Raw genomic sequence first — 23,901 nt, forward strand, 5'->3', positions numbered from 1 at the left:
TCTCAGTTGCAAGCTCTCCAAACCCTCAAGAGAAATTCAGATTTGGAAATGAAGGCCTCCGATAAGGGGGCAATGTTGTTTTAATGACCAAACAATCCTATGAGACAATGGTAATGAATATCTTACGTAACCGTGACTGGTATGAACGCATTAATGTCAGTAAGATTGAAAACTATAGGAAGGAATATTTGGCCATTATTGGAGGGGCCTATCAACAAGGCCTCATTAATCAGGATCTCGATAACTATCTGAATGTAAAAAATCCATGTCTGGCGACGTTCTATGCATTACCTAAGATACATAAACATCCGACTAAACCTCCAGGTAGACCCATAGTGTCAGGTATAGGCTCTCTCACTGAGAAGGCGAGTCGTTTAATCGACTCCATTTTGATGCCACATGTCATGGCTTTACCATCTTTTATAAAAGACACAGCAGACCTTCTAAAACACATCGAGGGTATGGTCGTGCCTCCCGATGCTCTGCTTGTGACTTTGGATGCAGAAGCTTTGTATTCTAGCATCCCTCACGAGCAGGGCATCGGGACTATACGGACCTTCCTTCGTGAACAGGATCATCACAAATGGGAATACTGTGAGTTTATTCTTGACCTCCTAAAATTTGTATTGACTCGAAACTGTTTTGTTTTCAAGGAATCCCACTTCCTCCAGGTACAGGGGGTGGCCATGGGCACTTGTTGTGCGCCGGCCTACGCAAACCTGTACCTGGGGGGGTGGGAACGAGCAATTTTTTCCGATGATGCATTAACTACATTTATGGACCAGGTGCTATGCTGGTTACGCTTTATTAATGATATTTTCATCATATCCTCCCTAATTTAATTTATTGATAACCTCAATAATAATGCATTTAACTTGAAATTTAAAGTTTCTAGTGACTCATCCAGTGTCATCTTTTTAGACCTTGTGATCAACAAGGACGACACTGGCCATATCTCGTCTACATTGTTTAGAAAAGATACAGCGGGCAATACGCTCCTACATGCTGCTAGTGCCCATCCAATTTCTCTATTACGAAGTATTCTGTATGCACAATATTTAAGACTCAGACGAAACTGTACATTTACTACCAATTTTAAGTTACAGGCTGACCTTCTCCGCGATCGAATAAAAGCCAGAGGCTATAGTAAGACCGTGCTGCAGAGTGCTTTCAATAAAGCGCTTCGCCAACCTCGGAATGCTGTATTGTATAAAACCAAAACTGCCAGTGACAAGGTAACTGTTAGATACATCACAAGGTATTCAAAACAACATCAGGAAATACGAAACATTCTTACTGACCATTGGTCATTACTTTATAGAGACCCCATCCTGGCCAAATATTTGAATCCACGACCGGATATCACGTTTAGACGTTCGTACTCGTTACGAGATAAATTAACTTTTCTGTCAATCTGGGAATGGATCGCAAACCTTGGGGGATAACGACATGTGGCAATTGTGCATTTTGTCCTTGGATTAATGTGGGCACTCGATTCTATCTTCCTAATGGGGAACTATTTATCCCCAAATTTCATGCTGACTGCAATACACAAGGGGTAGTGTATCTGATGCTCTGCCAATGCGGTGTATTCTACGTTGGCAAGACCATCAGATGCTTCCGTGCGCGGATAAAGGGTCATGTTTACTACTCTTCAGAAGGCAAGATGGTTACCTCAGTAAGTAGGCATTTAGACCTATATCACAAATTTGACACTTCAGTGGTATCATTTATAGCTCTGGCTGTAATCCCTCGAAACCCCCGGGAGGGGACTGGGATAGACAAATTTTGCGTAAGGAGACTATATGGATAGAACATCTAAATGCAACACAGCCTCCAGGTATCAACGAGACCCAGTCTTATAAACCCTTTCTATAGTGACCTCCTTGTCTGCTTTTTCAGGTAAATACATAAAGTAGACAGCTAGGTGTAGTTTTGGAATTAGCTAACCTATTTTTGCCATTTGAATAATAACTATAGAGATGTAAAATCTTCTGACATTACCCGTTTCCCAACTGTCCATGCATGAACATTGCCACCTGCTGTGATGTTAATTCAGTAAAAGTGAAAATAAAAATAATAATAAAAAAACAACAATCAAATTTGATTCGAATACCCTAGTAGTTCAGGGTTAGTATTAATATTCCATTCAGGAGTATTGATTTGATGATTGATTTAGATCTTATAATTATGATATTGTTACGTTATTATATACTTTCTTGTTTTTTTTTGGTTTATGGTGATTGCAGAGGGTCGGGGTTGGTGGTCGCTGTCCGACTTGGGGTGGGGACACAGCGTTTTGGCACCATGCGGCCGCTTGCGCCGTGACTGACTGGGAAACAATTGTTCCCGTGCCAGCCACGGCGCTTTGATTGTCTGGGGGGATGCTTTGGACTTCGGTCCCTCGTTTTCCCTGTTCGGCTATGGTTGCCTGGCTCCCCGATGTGTATTACACGCTGGGGAAGGTGTGTTGCCTAGGCTTCCGCTGGCCTGCGGGAAGGGGGAGCGGTCTCCTGTGTCTCTTCGCCGGCCAATCATAGGACGCTCGGAGGATTTTTCGACCTAGCATGTTGTGCGCTTGCGCGCGACGCGAGCGGCGAATCTGCACAGTGTCCATTCGGCCGACTTGAATGACGTCACGTCGAATGCAATTCGATTGGTGACCACAAGGTGGGGCATGTATTCTTACCAGCAATGCCTTGTGAGAAGCTCGGCACAGCTGTTGAATGATGAGATAATTAAAACAGTTTATTAACCAGCATGCTCTGCACTTACTTTGCACAGCTGATCTGGGAAACAAACACTGGGCTGAAACCTTTAGAGGACTGCAGAGGTAAGCGTCTGGCCACATCTTTATTTTTTCCTTTAATACCTGGAGAGAGCCTCCACGTTTTTAACCTTATTATACCACTGTTACCGATTATCTGGCTCTGGTGCAACTACACAGGGAAACTTTCTTGTCCGAATCGGATGTTCCACACGGTTTGAGACAACTACTGATTTATACAGCCTCCTGATTTCAGGCTTACAAACACTAGATGTTTGCAGGAGAGGCCATACTTTATGGTGTGGTGAGAGCTCCTAATATAACATATTTTATTTATATTTCTTTTCTACTATGATTGCCCTTGTGACCTAGTAAATAATTGGTGGCTCTCTTACTCTTAGGATATCGTGGCCAAAAAGTAAAACAAGATAAAATAAAAAACCTTTCTCCTGAACTGGAGGCATTGATACATGCGTTTAGGTGCTATCAACCATTTGAACATTGAAACTGCAGCAGTCCTCTATAGGATTGGGAATCAGCCTTGTGGGGTCCCTCGTTTTGAACCCACTTTTTTGAGTGAGTTTGTTTTTTTCCTTTTTTTTTTTTTTTTTTTTTTTTTTTTTTTTACCTCTTGTTACTATTGAAATTTAGCTATTATGTTTTACATGTCCCCATGGTGACCTATATATATGCTGCTGCGCGCGCCCCCCCCCCCCCACCGGTTTTGACAGTGTGATCCCCCATTCCTGTTATTAATCTGCAATACATCATATGTTGACTTATGTTGTTTAGTTCCTATTCTGTTAGGGATATGATGTTGTATGATTAATTAATATTTTATTTTTATTTTTTTGTTTCTTTGTCAGTTTACTAGTCACACAAATCTCTCGCTCCAGAAGAAGCGTGTTAAAACACGTGAAACATGTAGAGCTTTCTCCTTCTCAAGCAGTACACTTAATACCATGAGTAAAATAATATTTCTGAAGATTATGTATTAAATGTTTACCATCTATTTTCAAAAGTGAAAATGTGAAATGGCGGTATAGTCTGTATATTATGGAGGATATGAGTCCTGCTGCGATTAGATGCTCTTTTTAGCAATCTCTGTTGTCTAGTACAATGAAAAAATATGTTCTTAATAAAATGTTGATTTTTATCTTTATTCTATGATTATTTTATACATGGTGCCTAAAAAGTCCAGAAGCCCCATCTTTTGTCATTTTACAAAAAAAAAAAAAAAAAAAAAAAAAAAAATGTTTACAGACTTAACACTTATTTAAATAATGACACTGACACCTGCTGGATGTAAATGGCCTGTTCGGCCTTTATTAACAACAGAAAACCAAACTCAACTGAAGAAAAGTTATTTACAAAAAACTTTCCAGCTCCAATCCCCATACCTTGGTTGCCGGTCCCTGACGACCCCATCTTCAACTTTTTTGGTCTGTAATACCTTTAAGTTAGTATCTGTCCCCAGCTGCCAGAAATTGCCTCGGAGACCACTAACTGACCACAGACCCCACTAAACTTGTTACCCGGTAATCTATACTTCAACCAGACCACCGGGAGGACTCCATACCTGAAATAGGTCCCACCATTTAATCAATACCTCCTAAATTTTAAACTTAGTCATTGTCGTCAAAGACCCAACCGCCTCCGCGGCACTAGTGTGACCCCTTACACTCGTGCCCGCCTCCCCACCAGCAACGCTCTGTGAATACCCTCCTCCAATCCTAATGCCCAAAGATCAATACCAACCGAGTTGAGATGTACCCCATCCCCCCTCGGGTATCTCCATGTGTCGACCTCTAATTCCAGATATCGCACAACCACCCCGCCATTACGGGCACAAAACCTCCCCACCTCCCTATTGACGTTAATACGGGTCTTGTTCAGTTTTTCAATGGACCGGGCCCCTCTCCATGCCAATCGGGCAACGATGTCCGACCAGACCAGTATCATGTCCGGGAAGGAAGTCCGTAGCCTGAGAAAATCCCACTTGATGTCCTGTATAACCTGACGCATGGGTCTAATGCACAGGTCATTGCCCCCACGTGAAGGACCAAAATGTCTGGAGGCTGGTCCAACCGTGCAAAGCGGTGGACCTCTGGGGCCACCCTGTGCCACATCATACCTGGCACCCCAGTCCACCTAATCCTTCCCTCTGCCCTATTCACCCTGAGTTGTCTACCATCCGGCCTGACATCAGCCCTTTTTGCCCCCCAGAAAACATGAATGAATGTCCCATTATCCAGATGAGACATCGGGGGTTATCTGTAAAGACACAACAAAGAAACTTACCCAGCAATAGACCAACTATCAAACATGAAAATTAGAACTTGCCAAATGCACCAACAGATTATAACGGATGTGGGCGAACATATAACCGATACCTGCCGGATTACCACCTCCCAATCCTTTTTATAGCCTCCGGTGCGTGCCCCACCGAGACGCCTCTGTGGCCGCCCCAATTCGAAACGAATGTGCCGCATAATCTCCCGGACTCAAACCCCCAGCCTTCAGGCACTTGGGGAGAACTGCCGTAAATTGCCGTAAATTGAAACCTGGACAGGCAGGTACCATCCAAGTGGACCAACAATGCCCCCTCCATCAGAGGCCGAAGACACATAAAGTGTGCCAACGGCGCCACTGGACAGAATTGAACGTCCTGGCACCTAAACAACTCCACGTTCACCCCCTTACCCATCTGATCCGTTTTTGACCGCCTGAACCTAATCTGCACCGACGATCCTTTGCATTGTACATCCCCCAAGTTGCAGCCCCCCCCCCCCTTACCCGATTCTAAAGGCTCTAAAAAAGGCAAGCTAAAAGACCGCCCCAAAAAAGTACCTGCTCAAAGTAAGAAGAACACACCGCTACCAAGTTCCCTAAGATAATGCCCAGTACCTCAAAAGACACCGGGTGTCTGGAATCTTTCCTGACACACTTTTTTTTTTTTTTTTTTTTTTTTTTTTTTTTTTGGGTAACCCCGCAGCGCTTGCCGTGCTATAAAAGATTTAGTACAATACTGTTGACCCTCCAAATGGAACAGAGAGGCCAGGGCCACCATCTTACCTGTTGCTGCCCCCGACATGCCATTCACGTAATTACTGCAAATAAAATAAAGCAACCACTCTTGCAAATCTCTTGCCTCCGACTCGCCTACCTCATCCAATAGCAAAAACCATTCCTGCCATACCTCTTTTACACCTTCCATGTTCCAGCGCTGAGTGACTGTCGTACTAATCCAGCGGCGACTCCAGCGCAACTGTCCATAATCTGTCCTGCGGTCCACCTCCGGTGCCAACGCGCAAAACTCTTCCCACTTGAAACGAGATAGAACATCCGCCAACTTGTTATCCACCCCAGGAATGTACACAGCATATACAAAAGCGTTCAACCTAAGGCAACTCTGCACCAGATAACGCAACAACCGTATGACCGGGGGGGGGGGGGGGGGAGGAAGCCGTGATATTGTTGATAATAGCTGATACTACCCCCCCCCCCCCCATGTTATCACAATTAAACCTAACCTTCTTGTTCCTCAACACTTCACCCCAGATTTCCAAGGACAATACAATGGGGAATAACTCCAGCAGAACCAAATTCTTCAAAACCCTGCTTCCTGCCACGCCACCGGCCACTGCTCAGCACTCCACTGCCCTTGGCAATATGCGCCATTTCCCACAGACCCTGCCGCGTCTGTGAATAAGACCAAGTCAGCGTTGCTGACCGGCCCCGTCTGCCATAGCGAGTGACCATTGAAGGATTCTAGGAACGTATCCCAAATCCGCAAATCGGCCTGCAGCTCTTTGTTCAGGCGCACATAATGATTGGGCAATCGTACCCCTGCCGTAGCCGCCGTCAGCCTTCTGCTAAATATGCGACCCATAGGGATAATCTGGCAGGCGAAGTTCAACTTGCCTAACGGGGATTGCAACTCCTTCAACTTAAGTTTTTCCTTGCCGATGGCCATACCCACCTCCCTCCGGAGGGCCCACCAATTTGTCTTCAGGCAACCTGCATCCATGGCCACAGAATCAATGGTGAATCCCAGAAAAACAACTCCGAGGTAGGTACCTCCGTTTTTCGCCAATGGCATTCCGCCAATTGTTGCAAAATCCACAACATCGGGATTCCGGCGGACCAATGCACAAGAAGTCATCAAAAAATGGATGACCGAAATTGACCCTCGCTACCTCCCGAACTGCCCACTCGAAAAACGAACTAAAGGCCTCAAACAGGCACAAGAAATCGAACAACCCATTGACAGGCAACGGTCCACAAAATAGGACCCTTGCCACCAACACCCTAACAAACGACAACTTTGGGGGATGTGCCTTTGGTGTAAGACAGATGATGGATCATCCGAAACTGCCCAGCTCTTTTTTGGTACCCACTCCCAACGGGGAAACTATCAAACCCAGCAGTGGCGGGGCCGCAAATGGGCCCGCCATCCACCCCAGCACCACTTCCTTAGCTAGTTTTGCTGTCACCACTCCTTGATGAAGGGGCGCCGACCTCAAATTGTCTGTCTGGACACAGGAGGAATCTCCCGCATAGTGCTCGGAATTCGAAAACCCTCCCTAAACCCTGCTTCCAACAAGGCAGCGGTCGCCCTATCGATATACCTACTTAGGAAAGGCAACATCCTTTCCAGCCTCACCGGTGTCATCCCTTTTTCCAGAGACGTCCCCCGCGCTACCTTTTCCGTGCTTGAAACAACGTGTGAAGGGTTGTATGCCACTGCATCCGGAGCATTCGTGTTTTGTATCAACACGAATTGCCAAATCTACACGATCATTTATTAAATTGCCAGCAAATCCCTTTTCTTTTTTAAGCACCGCCTATCCTGTGGAGGAAGCGCCACCGCGCCCCCCCCCCCCCCCCCTGGAAAAAACTGACTAGAAGCCCGGGATGAAGTCCTTAACTTCATCCACAGGCTGATGTCCTTGTGGTCCCATCTAATAGAGGGACGAATGGCCTTCCGTGGACGAAATTGTTCGTCATACCGAAGCCACGCCAACCCCCCCATACACCCTGTGGGCTTTACTGATGGCTTCCAGATAGCAAAATAGCACTGAGCAGTTCTCGGGGGGGGGGGGGGGGGGGGGGGGGGCGGCTTTTTCCCCAATCACGCTCGCAAAGATCGCGAATGTTTGCAAACGTCCGTGGAATAAGCCGGTACCTACGTTTTCTTCTTTCTCCTTTCTTGCTCTCATCCGGCTTAACCCTATCTAAATTAAATTTTGCTAAGGGGAGTAGAGAAAATATTTTCCACAAACTCGTCCTTCCAGATTTTTTTCCCACACCTCCTGCTTCAAATGAGCCCCTAGCGGCGGACCTTCGAAGCATACATAAACTTTGCAGCGTGCGGCATCTGCCAGTCTCACCTTCTCCGCCTCCTTGTCCTTCTGCAGTGTAGCCGAAGCCTTACTCACCCCCCTCCTTCTCCGTCTGGGTCCCCGTGACCACCTTCACTGCCAGTGAGGTTTCCTTCACAGCCAGAGGGTCCCTAGCCCCCGTGCTAGGTGCCATCCAGGGCCCGACTGGGGTAGCAACCTGCACTGCACCTTCCAATCGACGCAGCAAATCCTGCAAGGACTCCCAGAGAGACCCCTCCGCTGCCCCCCCTCCATGCTGACTAGTAGACAAGACTGACAAAACGGGTGAAGGGATAGATGTTCATGACTTACCAGGCTGCTTTGGGCGAGAAGACCCTCCAGCCACCGGTCCCTGTACCACCGCTTCCTCCTGGGGATCTTCCGTCAGCTCACCATCCTCACTGCTGCTGTAGGAGGCTGCTGCTTGTTCCTGAGGCCGCTGCTCCTCCTCATCCGTCCCCACACTCCTGCTGGATGCTGCCTGGGTGACAGGCAGTGTGCTGCTGGCATCCCCTCGAGGGCTTCCTTCACGAGCGCCGTGTCTCCTGCTGACGTCATCGGGCTGCACCGCCGGAATGGCCAGCGCACAGGCACTTCTCTAGCCAGCCCTCCCAGGCCCCCACTTGGACCTGGAGGCGGGGCCTCTCGACTGCCAAGTATGGTAGGTCGAAGCTTCCTCCATGAGGCAAGATGGCGCCCACCGGCCGCAATGGAGGAAAGATCGGAACCCGATCGTTCCGCTCTCCCACGACGGGCCGCCACCCTGACCGGAACATCGCCAGAGGTGGCCGCCGTATGCACCTGTGCCTGGACCACGACGGAAGGGACAGGCCTGGAAGCCCGGTGAGTGTCCCTCCCTCTAGGACTTTGCCGTGGACGGGGATTCCTTCCAGTCACCCCACCAGCCGACGGGGGGTCTGCTTAGCAGGGGGTCCTGAAGGGGCCCACCTGGGGCTCCCAAGCCGGCGTTGAGTCCTGGGGGGTGTTGTCGGGACTGAGACGCTTTGGAGGCCTGGACCTCCGAGCCCGTGTAGGAGCAGGCCCCGGTAAAGGGGGGGCCCTGTCTCACCCCCTGTAGAGATGCTGCAATCTGACCTTGGAGCCAGTCAGTGCCATGTAACTCTGCTGCAGCCCTGAGCTGCCCTAACTGTTCTAACTCACTAATTTTCTTTCTTGCAGCAAACTATGAACTTCTCTCCTCACTTATCCTTCCAAGACTGCTGACCTCTGCTTGACCTCTCACTGGACATCAACTGCCCCTGCCTACCAATCCGGTAAGACCTAAATTTTCCTTAGCCTCTTATTCTTAACCCCTTATTATCGTAAGATACTTACACCCTGTCATGTATGTCCTACGCCTACTCTGCAATTCGGCTGCGTGCATGTCTTTCTTTCAAATATAGAAAGCCTATTATACTTGACTGCTGAGCTGAGTGCTGACCGATTCTATAGCTGTCTTTTATCAGTGTAGGGACTGAGGGACAGTCTGCAAAGCACTAGCTACTAGGTCCACAAAAGTCCTTTTAAGGACTGGTATAGGTGTACTATTTGGTGTGCAGTATATAGGGGTGTAATACAAATATACTTGCACATATAGAAAGCATAGTATAGTGCATTTCCACTGTGCAGCATTATGACCGCTGAACGGTTCTGCAGCGATACTACAAAGTGACAAACACAATAAAAAAAAAAAAAATAAAAAAAAAAAGTATTATAACTGGTGTGATAGACCAGTGGCCCCCAAAAACCACAGATTGAAGCGGGGTGTTAAATACCTTCTTCCACATACATACTGCACTTCTCTAGAGACTTTTTTCACAGGGTCATTTAAAAAATGACAGGCAGAGGAAGAGGCAGGCCCTTCTGCAGGGGTGGTAGGGCAGGAGCAACAGACTTGAGCCAAAGTGGCAAATTTCAGAAGGTGCATGCGATTACGTCAAAGGACACACCAGACTTGGTTAAGTGGCTCACTTAGCCTTACTCTTCTGCACCCTCCTCATCCTCTCGATCTGCACCCTCTTCACTCTTTGCTGTGTGCACCCCCAAAGACACTACTACCACCACCACCATATACCTTCTGCTTGAGTCACAGGAATTATTTTCCAATGCGCAGCCATTCTTGGCATTGGATCAGGAAGAGGAGGTAGCAACAACCGCCACTCAGCAGTCTGACGACAGTACCCAGATTAGCCCAAGGAGGAGGTTGGTCCCTGGTGTTGCTCCCTACTCCGAGATCTCTAATTATAGCGGTGGGGAAGGTGACGTTGATGATGAAGTGTCTAGTGATGTCATGTAGGTGCCCACAAGATAGGAAGAGGAGGGGAGTGCAGAGGGATATATGGACCAGCAGATAGGGAGGAGAAGCAAGCGGAACTTAGATTGCACAGGAGGGACAAAGCAGACTGCTAATGTATCAGGAGCGAGGCATCAACCATGTACGGTCACATCTGGCGCTCCCAGGATGCCGGCACATGGCTCTGCAGTGTGGGCTTTTTTTAACGTGTCCGCTGCTGCCAATAGTGTTGCCATCTGCAATCTTTGCAGTCAATGCATAAGTTGCGGTAAGCCCAACACTCACCTAGGGACGACTGCCTTAAGAAGGCACATGAGCTGCCATCACCGAGCCCAGTGGGAGCAACGGAACACACAAAGGCACACTCCAGGCTGTCACCATCCAGCCTCATCTTCTACTTCTCCTTCTCTCTCCTCACAATTGTCCTCCACTCCACCCTCCATCATGCCATCCTCAGGTTTTTCTGCAAAAAGGAAGGCTTCCGTGGGCCAAATGTTTGAGCGTAAAAAAAAAAAATGACAATGGATAACCCTCTTGCCCAACGATTGACGGCTGGCTTGTCAGAACTCATAGCCCGCCAACTACTGCCATATAAACTGGTGGACTCGGAGGCCTTTCAAAAATTTGTGCCCATTGGAACACCACATTGGAAGGTCCCGGGAAGGAAGTATTTCTCACAGAAGGGCATCCCAGAGCTATATGGCCATGTTCAGCGGCAAGTGAATGTATCTTGGCACCGACACTGTGTGCCAGAGATACATCTGACCACAGACACATGGTCTAGCAAACGCAGGCAGAGAAGGTATATCACTTTTACTGCCCACTGGGTGAACCTTCTGACAGCCGTCAAGCATGTAACCCGTGGCACCCGTGTAGATTTGGTTTTACTGCCACGGATTGCATGCAGGCCTCTTCTCCTACTCCATCCTCCTCCCTCTGCTCCTTGGCTGACTCCTCCTTTTCCACTGCTAGCGTCTCTTCCGCTGCGCCGCCCAAGCTCCCCAGAACCTATTTGACATGCCAGGTGAGACGTTGCCATGCCGTGCTGCGTCTGTTGTGCCTGGAAGCCAAGAGCCACACTGGCCCGGCACTCCTTTCAGCTTTGCGTTCACAGGCAGATCAGTGGCTAACACCACTCAATTTGACAGTTGGAAAAGTGGTGTGTGACAACGGTGCCAATCTGCTTAGCGCATTGAAACAGGGCAAAATTACGCATGTGCCATGCATGGCACACGTCTTAAACTTGGTCATGCAGCGATTAGTTGTCAAATACCCTGGGGTCCAGGACATCTTGCGGCAGGCAAGGAAAATCTCGGCCCATTTCAGAAGATCTTACTCGGCCATGGCTCGCCTTAAAAACCAAAAAACAAGTTGTACCGGCGCTCAACCTCCCCCCCCCCCCTTCTGTGCTTAAGGGTCCGCTGCAATCCCAGTCCTAGTCCCCCCCCCCCCCCAGAAAAACCAGGGTAAGTGTATGTATGGGATTGCGCCTGCCATTCACTATTTATACTACCCCCCCTTCGCAATAGAGTATGCTTAATACTTATATTCACGAAATAATCACTGTGCCCCCATATTATCCAAAATATATACACAAGACATTAATTTATAATTGCAAAAAATATATATATTATACGTCCTTCTTATTGTGCGATATTTTAATTCGATTGCTCCAACTGTGCTGTCTTAATCACCGTTCATCTTCTAATCAAAAGTCCACTTGTGTCAACTAAAATAACCAAATCTGTGCCACCGTCACCAAGCAGAATGGCCACTCACCAGATGTCCTCAATCAGTGAGCCTTCGGTTCATTCAACGGATAACCAATCCACAACGCATTCCTCCCGTTAGCAATTCCTCAACTTCCATATATTCATACAAAATTAAATGGAACCAATATAGTGTAAAACCGTTTTAACTTTAATGGAAAAAAATCAATAAAAAAAGTATTGCACTCACATTTCAATGTGTCTATTGGCCGACACCAAGCCTTTCCAGCAATGAGAAAACCGTTCTAAAATCGGGCAAGCCACTGATGTTCCACAGGTGGTGATAGTCTCCCTCCACTGGGCCGACCTGTTCCTGGCTTGTATTCAAGGACCATATGACTCCTACGCGTTTCGCATTTGAGCGTCAGGAAGCTTGAGAAAAGGGGGTAGTATAAATAGTGAATGGAAGGCGCAATCCCCTAAAGATATATATACATGGCTCGCCTTGCTGACATTCAGCGGCAACACAATCTGCCGGCCAGACGTCTTATTTGCGATTGCCCGACGCAATGGAACTCACCCTTCTATATGCTTGATGGGCTGCTCCAGCAGAAACGTGCAGTTAACATCTACCTGTACGAACTCTGCGGCAGAACAGGTTCTGGGGAGCTTTTTTTTTTTTTTTTTTTTTTTTTTTTTTTTTTTTTTCACTGCGTCAGTGGCTGCTCATGTGCGACGCATGCAGACTTCTGCGGCCATTTGATGAGATCACTAAACTGGTCAGTCGCAGCCATGGTGCCATCAGTGACACGGTACCTTATGCCTTCTTTTTGGAGCGTGCATTGTGTCGTGTCATTGATCAAGCCGTGGAGGAGCAGGAAGATGCGGAAGTCGCAATGCTGGATGAATTCCCGGGGGGGGCTGCTCTGAGACAAGTCAAATACAGGAGTCTGAAGAGGAGTCGGAGGAGGATGGTGCCGGGGCGGATGAGGAGGAGCAAGAAGAACATGCTTTAAACCTTTCTGGGATCCCTGTTGTTATGCGTAGATGGGGAGAGGAGAACGAGGAGGACGACATTATCCTGGATGATGAGCAGGAGCCAGGCCACCACACCGCTTCCAGTTTAGTGCAAATGGGGGCCTTCATGCTCCAGTGTTTTAATAGGGACCCCCGTATAAAAAGCATAAGGGTCAAGGACCAGTACTGGGTGGCAATGTACTTAGACCCCCGGTACAAGCACAAAATGGCGGAAATGTTACCACCATCACAGAGGGCTGTCAGAATGGAGCACTTACAAGTCTTGCTTCGAGAAATGCTGCATTCTGCTTTTGCGTGCGCTGGCAGAGGAGGCATTCCCACTCCCAGAGAGAGTTGTGGGTACCAATCCAACAGCGCCTGCAAGAAGAGGCCGGTTTGAAGATGTGTTGGTGACTTCTGATATGTGGTCATTCTTTCAGCTGACCCATCAACAGGTCTAATCCGGATCCAGCATCAGGGAAAGCCTAGACCAACAGGCGTCCGACTACATTGGGTTAACGGCCGATGTGGACGCTCTGAGGAGTGAGGAACCCCTGGACTACTGGGTGGGCAGGCTTGACCTCTGGCCAGAGCTTGCCCAATTTGCAATGGAACTGTTGGCTTGCCCCTTGTCCAGTGTCCTGTCCGAAAGGACGTTCAGCGCAGCGGGGGGGATTGTGACCGATAAGCACACTCGCCTAGCTCACGGCAGTGTTGACTACCTCACATTTATAAAAATTAATGAGGCTTGGATCTCGGAGGAATTTAACACGTGACCAGTAGACCATGTATATCTCTATAAACGATTTATTTAATTAAGCACACAGACCTTTTTTCTACATTTGGCTCACTTCCTTGTACAAAAAAAGCACACCGTACTATATGCCCGTACCCTCCTGTTTGAAGAGGTTGAGCGGTGTCATATTTTTGGGGCCCAGCAGCGAGTTGCTGGTATCAGTGCTACTGTCAGTGCACTCTATCGCGGTGCTACTGTCAGTGCACTCTATCGCGGTGCTGGGGTCAGTGCTCTATATCACGGTGCTGCTGATCATCTCCTGCACCCTCTTCATAGCCTACCCCGACCTTTCCTCTCCTCCATTGCCTTCATGCGCTCCTGAGTCCTGAATTGTCAAAATTTCACAGATTAAAAAAAAAAAAAAGAGTGCTTGTAGTTGTCGATCCCAGATTCACTTCATACATGTGTTATGTCAGTGGCCATGTGGTAGAACTATGTGTGCACAGCTAGTAAGTATTTTGTGGCTGAAAAATATGACCTGCAGGTTTTTAAAGTTCGCCTGCCATTGAAGTCAATGGGGCCCGCTGCGAACTTTGCGATTCGCAAACTTTTGGCCGCGTTTGCGGTTCGCGAAACGTCCTGTCGGAAGTTCGTCCATCTCACTTCTTACTGAGCAGCTTTCTCAGGAATGTCTTAAACTCCTCCCATACATTAAGCACTGATAAAGAGTCAGGTTGCTGAGTACAAAACTCTCGGATGCTCCCCTCTATCTCCTCTGGTGCTGTAAATAACTGAAGCCAGAAGGCATTAAATTTCCAGGGCGCCCTGGAAAGTGAGGATATTTGAGTAACAATTAAATTGACCACCAAATATGAGTGGTTCGAGACACATCTTGGTTTGTAGGAAATATCTAAGACCGACGGGAGCATGGTCGCGTTTCCCACTGCGAAATCTATCCTGGACAAAGACCCATGGGTTTTCAAGAAACAAGAAAATTGTTTACTGGACGGATTTCGATGTCTCCATATGTCTACCCATCCCACCTCCTGTAGCAGTCTTGCCAGAGGAGTTGGCCTCTGAGGACTATGTGATCCCAGTACCGGGTGTTTATCTAGACCCGTATTTAACCAACTGTTAAAGTCCCCCACTATCAGTAACAGGAGGTCCGGCCCCCCCCCCCCCCCAAATTCTAAGAGAAGCCGGAGCACCCGTGCGTCAAACGGGGGAGGTATGTGCACACATGCCAATATACATTTCAGAATACCAATACGACAGTGGAGAAATACAAATCTTCCCTCTGAATCTATTTTTGAAGAATATTCCTGGTAGTCCATGGACCTATGCACCACTACACTCACCCCCCCCCCCCCCACCCCGAGAAAAGGGGGTGTGCGTGGAGTGGTAAGCCCAGCCAATCCACAGATACTTCAAGCACCCCTTGGTGACACACGTAAGGTGTGTTTCCTGTAAATATAAAACAGCAGGGAAACCCTATTTTAAACAGGTAAATATCATTGTGCGCTTAAGGGGGATGTTCAGGCCCCTAATGTTTCATGAAATTACTGCGGCGTTCGCCATTGTGGGGGGAAGAGTGTAAACCTGGCGGGGCCTGCAAGCCCTCTCAGTTGTAAGTAGCCATCAGGGGCGGGGAAGGTGGAAGGCGAGCAATCTTCTATGTCCTCGGGAGCGACTGATGATCAAACATGTAAAGTTTCTTGGCCTGCGTGGTAGTCTAGACTGTAAGCTGCAGTAAGGCACAATGGTGCTGTCATTTTTGGTTTTGTGGTTCCATGACCTGCTGAAATCTCTTGCAATGTAAAGTGCCTGCGTAACCTTGGCAGGTACAGGTTTCCAGTTCAACTCTGCCAACAGGGCAAAACTTTTCATTTCATTACGGCCTAATGGATGGCCAACTTTTGTCCCTGCATTTTCCAATAAAGAAAAATCCAGAAGAAAATAAGGGGGTAGTCATAGATTTGAAAGTCACAGATGGGTTCCTTGTGCTTCAATAAAATCCCATTGTTCCCCGGCAGTAGGGGAAAAAAGAACTTTTATGAATGAAGTGGGGCCAACAAAGCAAGTTGAGCAAAACAAGCAAGGGCCTCTGCTCAGTGCTGTGAAACACATTCAAAATCAACCCAAGAGCTATTTCCTCTGTGCGGTTCCCATAATTCTGTGATATGATCAATCTCCATCAGCATGCTCCCTGTGGTGGCATAGGGCTTGCTCATTATGATCCAGCCAGGCTGCTGCATCCCTGGCTGACTCGAAAAACACTGTACATGCCCGTCCGCTGTCACGCCTAGCTTTGCTGGGTAAAGCATGGCGTAGGGTAGTTGTAAGGCCCTCAAGCATTTCTTCACCTCACCAAATTTTGCTTTTGGCTTTATGGACTTCAGCTGAAAAGTCCGGGTAGAATAAAACACTGACACCATTGAATTTAACGTTCTCACGCTCCCTCGCACATCTTAGTATCGCCTCTGTCACGCCCAAAAAGATCAACAAGCCAGTTTTCCACAAATAGAGTGGGGTCTTTACCCTCCGATTTCTCGGGGAGACCTACAATGCGGACATTGTTCCTGCGTAAGCAATTTTCTGTGTCCTCAGCTCTGCTGTATGTGTCTTGTGCCATGCAGTGTGCTGCTCTAGCCTCACATGCAAGAGGTGGTAGCTTGTCCTCTATGTCACTCATTCTGCTCTCCACTGCAGTTGCCCTCTCTCTGAGTTTTTGCAGGTCTTGTCTGAGAAGTGAGACTTCTTCCCTCATGCCCCCAAACTGCTCCTTCATGCCATTAACCGATGCTGTGCACACATGCACAGCTTTCAGTATAACAGCCAGTGTGGGTTGTTCCAGGGGCTCCACAGTATCTTCTGTGGGGGGAGGAGAGGGTGGATGAGCTGCATCCTCCATAGAATGGCTAGGGTTACTGTCTGTATCATGTCCCCATTCTGCCTGTGTAAACAGATCATTTTTCTCCCCCCTGTGCCTCCTCCTCTGTATCAAGAGCCCCAGGGCCCTGTAGTTTTTGGGCACAGTACAGTATGTCTCTGTATTGCTTCTTACCCTGAGTCTTTGGAGCTTTCTTGTTGCCTCCCTCTCTGGATCTGTCTGTGGTTCGTAGAGTGTGCTGTGTCATGGAGTCCAGTCCCACCATCTCCAACGGGCCTCGGCGGGTCTTCCCTCGGGTGCAGAGGGCCGCGGGGGGTCCGGGAGGTGCTGGTGCTGAGTAGGAAGCGGGGTTTTAGCTGCCGGGGATGGATCGATGGACGGATCAGGCAGGAGCTGTGAGAAGTGCGTCCTTTCACATGCCGATCTTGGCCACGCCCCCTCCCCATCCTTTGTAACCAAATGTCCTTCCACATTTATGGGGCCAAAATGGCCTGTCCTCCTTTTTTACTGTTTACATACCTAAAGAATTTCTTGGGATTTGTTTTTTTGCTCTCCTCCGCTATGTGTCTTTCATTTTCTATCTTAGCTGTCCTTATTGCACCCTTACATTTCTTGTTGCATTCTTTATAAAGTCTGAATGCTGATGATGATCCTTCAATCTATTCTTTGAAGGCGTTCTCCTTTTGCTTTTATATACATTTTTACATTGCAGTTAAGCCATTGAGGACTTTTGTTCGCTCTTTTAAATTTATTACCCAATGGGATGCATTGGCTAATGCCCTTATGTAATATGCTCTTAAAGCAAACTCATCTCTTCTCCGCGTACTTTGTTACTAAGATTTTATCCCAATTTATGCCTTCTATTAAGGTTCGTGGTTCAGGGAAGTTGGCTCTTTTGAAATTCAGTGTCTTTGTATTTCCCTTATGTTTCCTATTTGTGTGAGCTCCTGTTTTAAACTCTGGTTTTTAACTCCAAGTTCTACTTGGACAGAGTTTCAGCAGACTCAAAGATGAGCAGGCTCACAATCAGTTCTGCACAAGGTTATATAGGGCTCAAGCACCTGTGACCAATTAACCACTCCCCTTTAAAGTGGAGTTCCAGGCTTATTAAAAGTCAGCAGCTACAAAGTGTAGTTGCTGACTTTTAATAAACAGACACTTACCTGTTCCCCGGTCCAGCGATGTGGCTGAACAGGGTGTCGCTCCTCTCCCCATCCTTTCCACCGGTGCCTCCATTGCCACTCTGGGCACCCGGCCATGACAGCTTTCGGCTTCATGGCCAGGCACCCACAGCGCATGCGCGAGTCATGCTGCACTCCCTGAGTGGATAGTCGATCTCCTGGGACCTGTTGCAGGTGATCGCCTAGAGCAGGGATATGCAATTAGCAGACCTTCAGCTGTTGCAGAACTACAAGTCCCATGAGGCATAGCAAGACTCTGACAGCCACAAGCATGACACCCAGAGGCAGAGGCATGATGGGACTTGTAGTTTGCAACAGCTGGAGGTCCACTAATTGCATATCCTTGGCCTAGAGGGTGGGGCCGCCTGAGGCGAAAGGCCTTGGCGGTCCCTGGGCGAAAGGAGTTAGTGGGACAGGAATTCCCACCTCCTAACTAAGCCCCCACTCCCCCCCAACCCCCCCCCCCCCCCCAAAAAAATGACATGCCAAATGTGGCATGTAATGGGGAGAGGAGTGCTTAAAGTGGAAGTTCCATTTTTGGGGGGAACTCCGCATTAATTAGTAGGCTGAAGGAAGCAAAGAAAAAAAAATGTTTAAAAAGTGTCAAAGGGTTGTTAAAAAGCTACAAGTAATAGCCCCAAAAAGAACCAAAAAATTAAACCTAGCAGTCAAAAAGCAAGACTTGTTCACTCTCAACTCAAAGTCCCTGCTATTTAGCTTCCAACCAGCAGTTTGGCAATTTCACATGTGCTCTACACAAGATTACATGTTTAAAAAGTGTCAGAAAAAGGTGTTAAAAAGCTACAAGGAAAAGCCCCAAAAAGAACCTGAGAATGCAACCCAGCAGTCACAAAGCAAGACTTGTTCACGCTCCACTCAAAAGTCCCCGCTGTTTAGGTTCCAACCAGCAGTTTGGCCAATGGCCAATTAAAATTAGAAGAAAAGACGTTTAACCTTAAACTCCGTAGAGGGTTCTTTACTGTAAGAGCGGCAAGGATGTGAAATTCCCTTCCACAGGCAGTGGTCTCAGCGGGGGGCATTGATGGTTTCAAGAAACTACTAGATAAACACCTGAACAACTGCAACATACAGGGATATACAATGTAATACTGACATATAATCACACACATAGTTTGGACTTGAAGGACTTATGTCCTTTTTTTTTTTTTTTTTTTTTTTTTTTCCAAGCTCGCCTACTATGTAAGTATGTAAACTTCTCTATTGGCATTCACATGTAACTCATAAGACGGGCTAGGATCAGCAGAGGCCAATACTGGAGCCTCTGAGACTTTTCAATTTCCAAAATGCCTTTTCACATAGAGGAGACCAGTGGCTCTGGACAGACTCTCCTTTCTTGAGATGGCTACTCTTCTTGGGCTTCATTCCTTCTTCTTCCTCTCCTGTAACCACTTGCAATAACTCGTTGAGAGGCCTGTCAATCTTGGCAAAATTTTCCACAAACCTTCAGTAGTAAGAGCAGAACCCCAAAAACGATCTTAACTCAGTTACAGTTCTTGGCCTAGGCCAGGGAGTGACAGCCTCCAACTTCTGAGGGTCTGTGGCAACTCCTCCTGCATGCCCACATGACCCAAGTAGGTAATGGACGTTCTGTAGAACTGGCATTTCTCTAATGACAGCTTCAGTCCTTCGTGAAGATGAGAAAATACCTTTTCAAATTGGGCCTCATGCTCTTCTAGGGTCTTCCCGAACACAATGATGTCATCCAGGTACACAAAGACTTCTACAAGATTCATGTCCCCAACCATTCTCTCCTTCAAAGATTGAAATGTAGCAGGGGCCCCGACAGGCCCTGAGGCATCTGACTGAATTTGTAGAATCCCAATGGGCATATTAAAGCCGTCTTCTGAGTGCATGGGAATCTAATAGTATCCACTCTTCAAGTCTAATGCCTTGTACACACAGTCGGACATTCTGATCACAAAATCCGTCGGGTTTTTTTTTTTTTTTTTTTTTCGACAGATTTTGTCCGAAAACTGGTGTTGCCTATACACGTTCAGACAAAGTTGTCGAAATTTCCGATAGTCAAGAATGCCATTTTGAAGCCATGTTTCATGTATGTACTCATCACAGAGTTCATGCTATGCAGGGGCTTGGTGTTGGGCTTTTAGCATTAACACAAGTCCATTCCATGAACCGGGCGAGGAGGAGTTCATGGAGCTCCAGCGTGACCAATTCTCGCACATGCCTTTGCTTCGTGAGATCCGGGAGAATAATCCTGATGATTTCAGGAATTATCTCAGGATGCCGGATCCTGTTTTTCACCATCTGCTGGCTTTGCTGTCCCCTTGTATCAGCAGGCAGGATAGCTGCATGCGGCAAGCCATCACTTGCCGTCGCAGAGGCTAGTTTCCACGTTGCGGTACTTGGCGACAGGGAGAAGCCTTCAGGACCTCAAGTTCTCCAAACATCTCCCCCCCCCCCCCCCCCAGGCTCTGGGGATCATTATTCCAGAGACCTGTTCTGTCATCATACATGTCCTGCAGAAGAACTATATTAAAGTAAGATTTCTCCTTTAACATCACATTCTATGTATGTAATGTTTGCTAATGTATCGTATTGTATTTCTTTCATCGTTCCCTAATTACCATGATTGGAATATGCTGTAATATGCTGTGCCCCTTTGTCCTCATGCATGCTGGAAGCTTTTAAAGTTCCTTTTTTGTTCTTCATGCATATTTGCCTTCACTAACCTCCCCAGCATGCTCTTCTGGGCCCATACACCTATAGCCTAATCACTTAGCAATGTATTTTGTCAACTCCATAGTAGTGCTTTTCCCTAAACGCCTCCTAAAATGTGTACAGATTTTATGTGTATCCTTAAATTCATGCAGAGTGCCAGAGTTTTATTTTTTTTTTTTTTTTTTTTTTTTTTTTGGTGGGCCAAACTTATTAGGAACCCCCTCCTCTAACTGCTAGGTCAGCTCATCTGCTGACTTTGCCAAACCCATACACACTATACCTACCTCTTTTTTGTGGTCAGATTTATGGATGAATTAACCAAAGCATGTAGTGCAAGGGCCTGCCTCAATACTTTCAAATGCTACTGTTTTAATTTTTTCTACTATTATTATCTTGATAGGTAATAGCAGAATGTAAAAATGTGCTTCCATTTGTTCATAGTGTTTTTTTTTTTTTTTGTTTTTTTTTGTACTATGACACTTCTTACCTGTCCAGTGGGCTGCCATTAGTGTAAGTAAGGAGGGGCTGGCCAAAGTATCACACATTATGTATGCATTCAGCTCTCAATGAAGTGGAGAGGATTACCTGTAAAAAAACACCTCCCCATAATTTTTTGCAATGGGCCATCACATGAGGGGGGGCGCGCAATCTGATAAGGGGACCTTATACTTTTGGCTTTAAATACTCATTTCCAAAAAATGTTATACTGATCTTGGCCAAAAATGTTTGTGTCTAATATGCTTGCAAAATGACTATTTTTTTTTTTTTTTTTTTTTTTTTTTTTTCTTGTTTGAGACAGTTTCCTTCAACGCCACAGGAATGGCAGACTGTGGCCTCCCATTTTGCCACCCGTTGGGACTTTCCCAATTGTGAAGGTGCAATTGATGGGAAACACGTCCGCATCGTCCCACCCCCCCCCCCCCCCCCAACTCGGGGTCCTACTATTATAATTACAAGGGGTATAATAGTATCATGATGTTGGCGGTGGTGTCAGCGACATACGACTTCCTGTATGTGGACGTGGGGAAAAATGGCCAGATGTCGGATGGTGGAGTGATCGCGCAGACGGAGTTCTACTGGCGTCTCCAGAGTGGCAAGTCTGGGCTTGCCACCTACAGAGGAGAATGTGGAAGGACTCCCCTTCATCTTTTTTAATATTCTTTATTTTTCAAAATTTTCCAATATTGTACCCATTTACAAAAAAAAATACAATAAATACATCATACTTTCTACAATACAAACCCCATACCCTTCCTCCCCCCTCCCAATACCCCCGCTCTCAGTCGATCCCTCCAATAATATTTCTTACTAACATTCTAGCAGTTTCATGTACCTTTTAGTTTTCTCAAATTGCAACCATTGGCGCCACTTATTATAGTGCTTCCCTAATGAACCCTCTGATTTATGCATTAACTCTTCGATGTGCCTTATTCTCTCGTCTTTCCACCCACTCCTTCATCAAGGGAGGGTCCTGTTTTTTCCATCTTAGTGGTATGAATTCAATAAACAAGGGGTGAGAGAATGACTGTACTCCCTCTCTCCTTTTTCAGAGTTGTGGAAAAGGCACATCCATGGGTCTCTCTTGATCCTTTCTCCTGTTATATCATAAATAGCTTCTATTATTTTCCCCCAAAATGACTATCAAGGGGCACTCCCACCACATATGGGCAAAAGTTCCCAATATCGAGCAACCTCTCCAACAAGTTGGGGGGGGGGGGGGGTCTCCATCCTAATTTTATGCCCTTTCTGAGGAGTTATATACCACCTTGATAAAAGTTTGTATGACATCTCTCTTGTTTGTGAGTCTATGGCCACCGAATAAGTTCGTCTCATTATCCTGTCCCTCTGATAGTTGCTCCTTAGGGGCCCAATTTCTCTTTCCCATTTCTCTATATAGCCAGGATAATTAAGATCCGCTGCCTCCGTTAAGATTTTATATATTTTTGAGGTCCTTTTTTCTAAACACTGGCGGTTCTCTAGTAACTTTTCGAAGGGTCTCAATTGCTCTTTACTCCGTAGTGGCTGGTGTAACAGCTGGGCGAAATAGAATAATTGTGAATATCTCCATTTATCTAGTGTCCTGTGACCCCACTTGTGATTTCCTCGTATGTGCATAACCTATTTCCCTCCATGACATCCTGAAGTCTAATATCACCTTTCTTGGCCCATCTACTAAAATATATGTATTCTTCTTGCCCTGGTAAGAAGAAATTAGTGTCCAATAGCGGCATTAATGGTGAGTTGTGCCCCATTTGTGCCTCTTATTTGTTATATCCTAAACCCAAAGTGAATTTTTTTGTTAAGATACTTATATTAGGGCCTAATTCTCTACAATGTGCCGGTATCCATATTAACTCACCTATTTTCTTTTTGCTTAACTTAATTTCCCAAGGCGTCTTTCAGGACAGCACCTGAGAGATAGCGACTCCTCCCTCCTCGTTAGGAAACACCTTCTTCCTCCAGACTTTAAAGGGAGGCTCCTCTCCTCTCTCTCCTCTCTCTCTCTTCTCTCTCTCTCTCTCTCTCTCTCTCTCTCTCTCTCTCTCTCTCCTCTCTCTCTCTCCTCTCTCTCTCTCCTCTCTCTCTCTCCTCTCTCTCTCTCCTCTCTCTCTCTCCTCTCTCTCTCCCAATCCCGGTGTTGGAATCTCTGCCTGAAGACCCTTCAGATAGGGAAAAGCAGTCCGCTGCTCTTTCCGTTAAAGATTCGGAAGAGGAGTTGGAGGATTCTGAGGTAGCCCCCTCTAAATTCAAACTGTCCCTTGAAGAGGTCGATGGGCTCCTTAAAGCCATTCATGCTACGCTTGGTTTAAGTGAGGAGAAAAAGGAATTATCACTCCATGACCGCATGTATGCTGGGTTGGATGAGCCTAAGGGCCGAACGTTCCCAGTTCATCCGGTCATCTCTGAGGTCATTAGGAAAGAATGGCAGGATCCAGAGAAAAAGCCCTTTTTCTCCAAAGCCCACAAAAGGCGTTTTCCTTTTGAGGAGGACCCTGCAGCAGTATGGAACAAGGTGCCCAGACTGGATGCCGCCTTTTCCCAGGTTTCAAGGTCCACGGATCTGTCCTTTGAGGACATGGGAGTTTTGAAAGATCCGATGGACAAACGCATGGATCTTTTGCTCAAGAGATCATGGCAATCAGTTATGAGCAATTTAAGACCAGCAATGGCCACAACGTGTGTAGCCAGAAATTTAGAATACTGGGTTAACCAGTTAAAGTCAC

The sequence above is a fragment of the Lithobates pipiens genome, unplaced genomic scaffold, assembly GCF_037356315.1.
Source record: "Lithobates pipiens isolate NorthernLeopardFrog02 unplaced genomic scaffold, aLitPip1_a1.2 Scaffold_22, whole genome shotgun sequence".
Classification (NCBI taxonomy): Eukaryota; Metazoa; Chordata; class Amphibia; order Anura; family Ranidae; genus Lithobates; species Lithobates pipiens.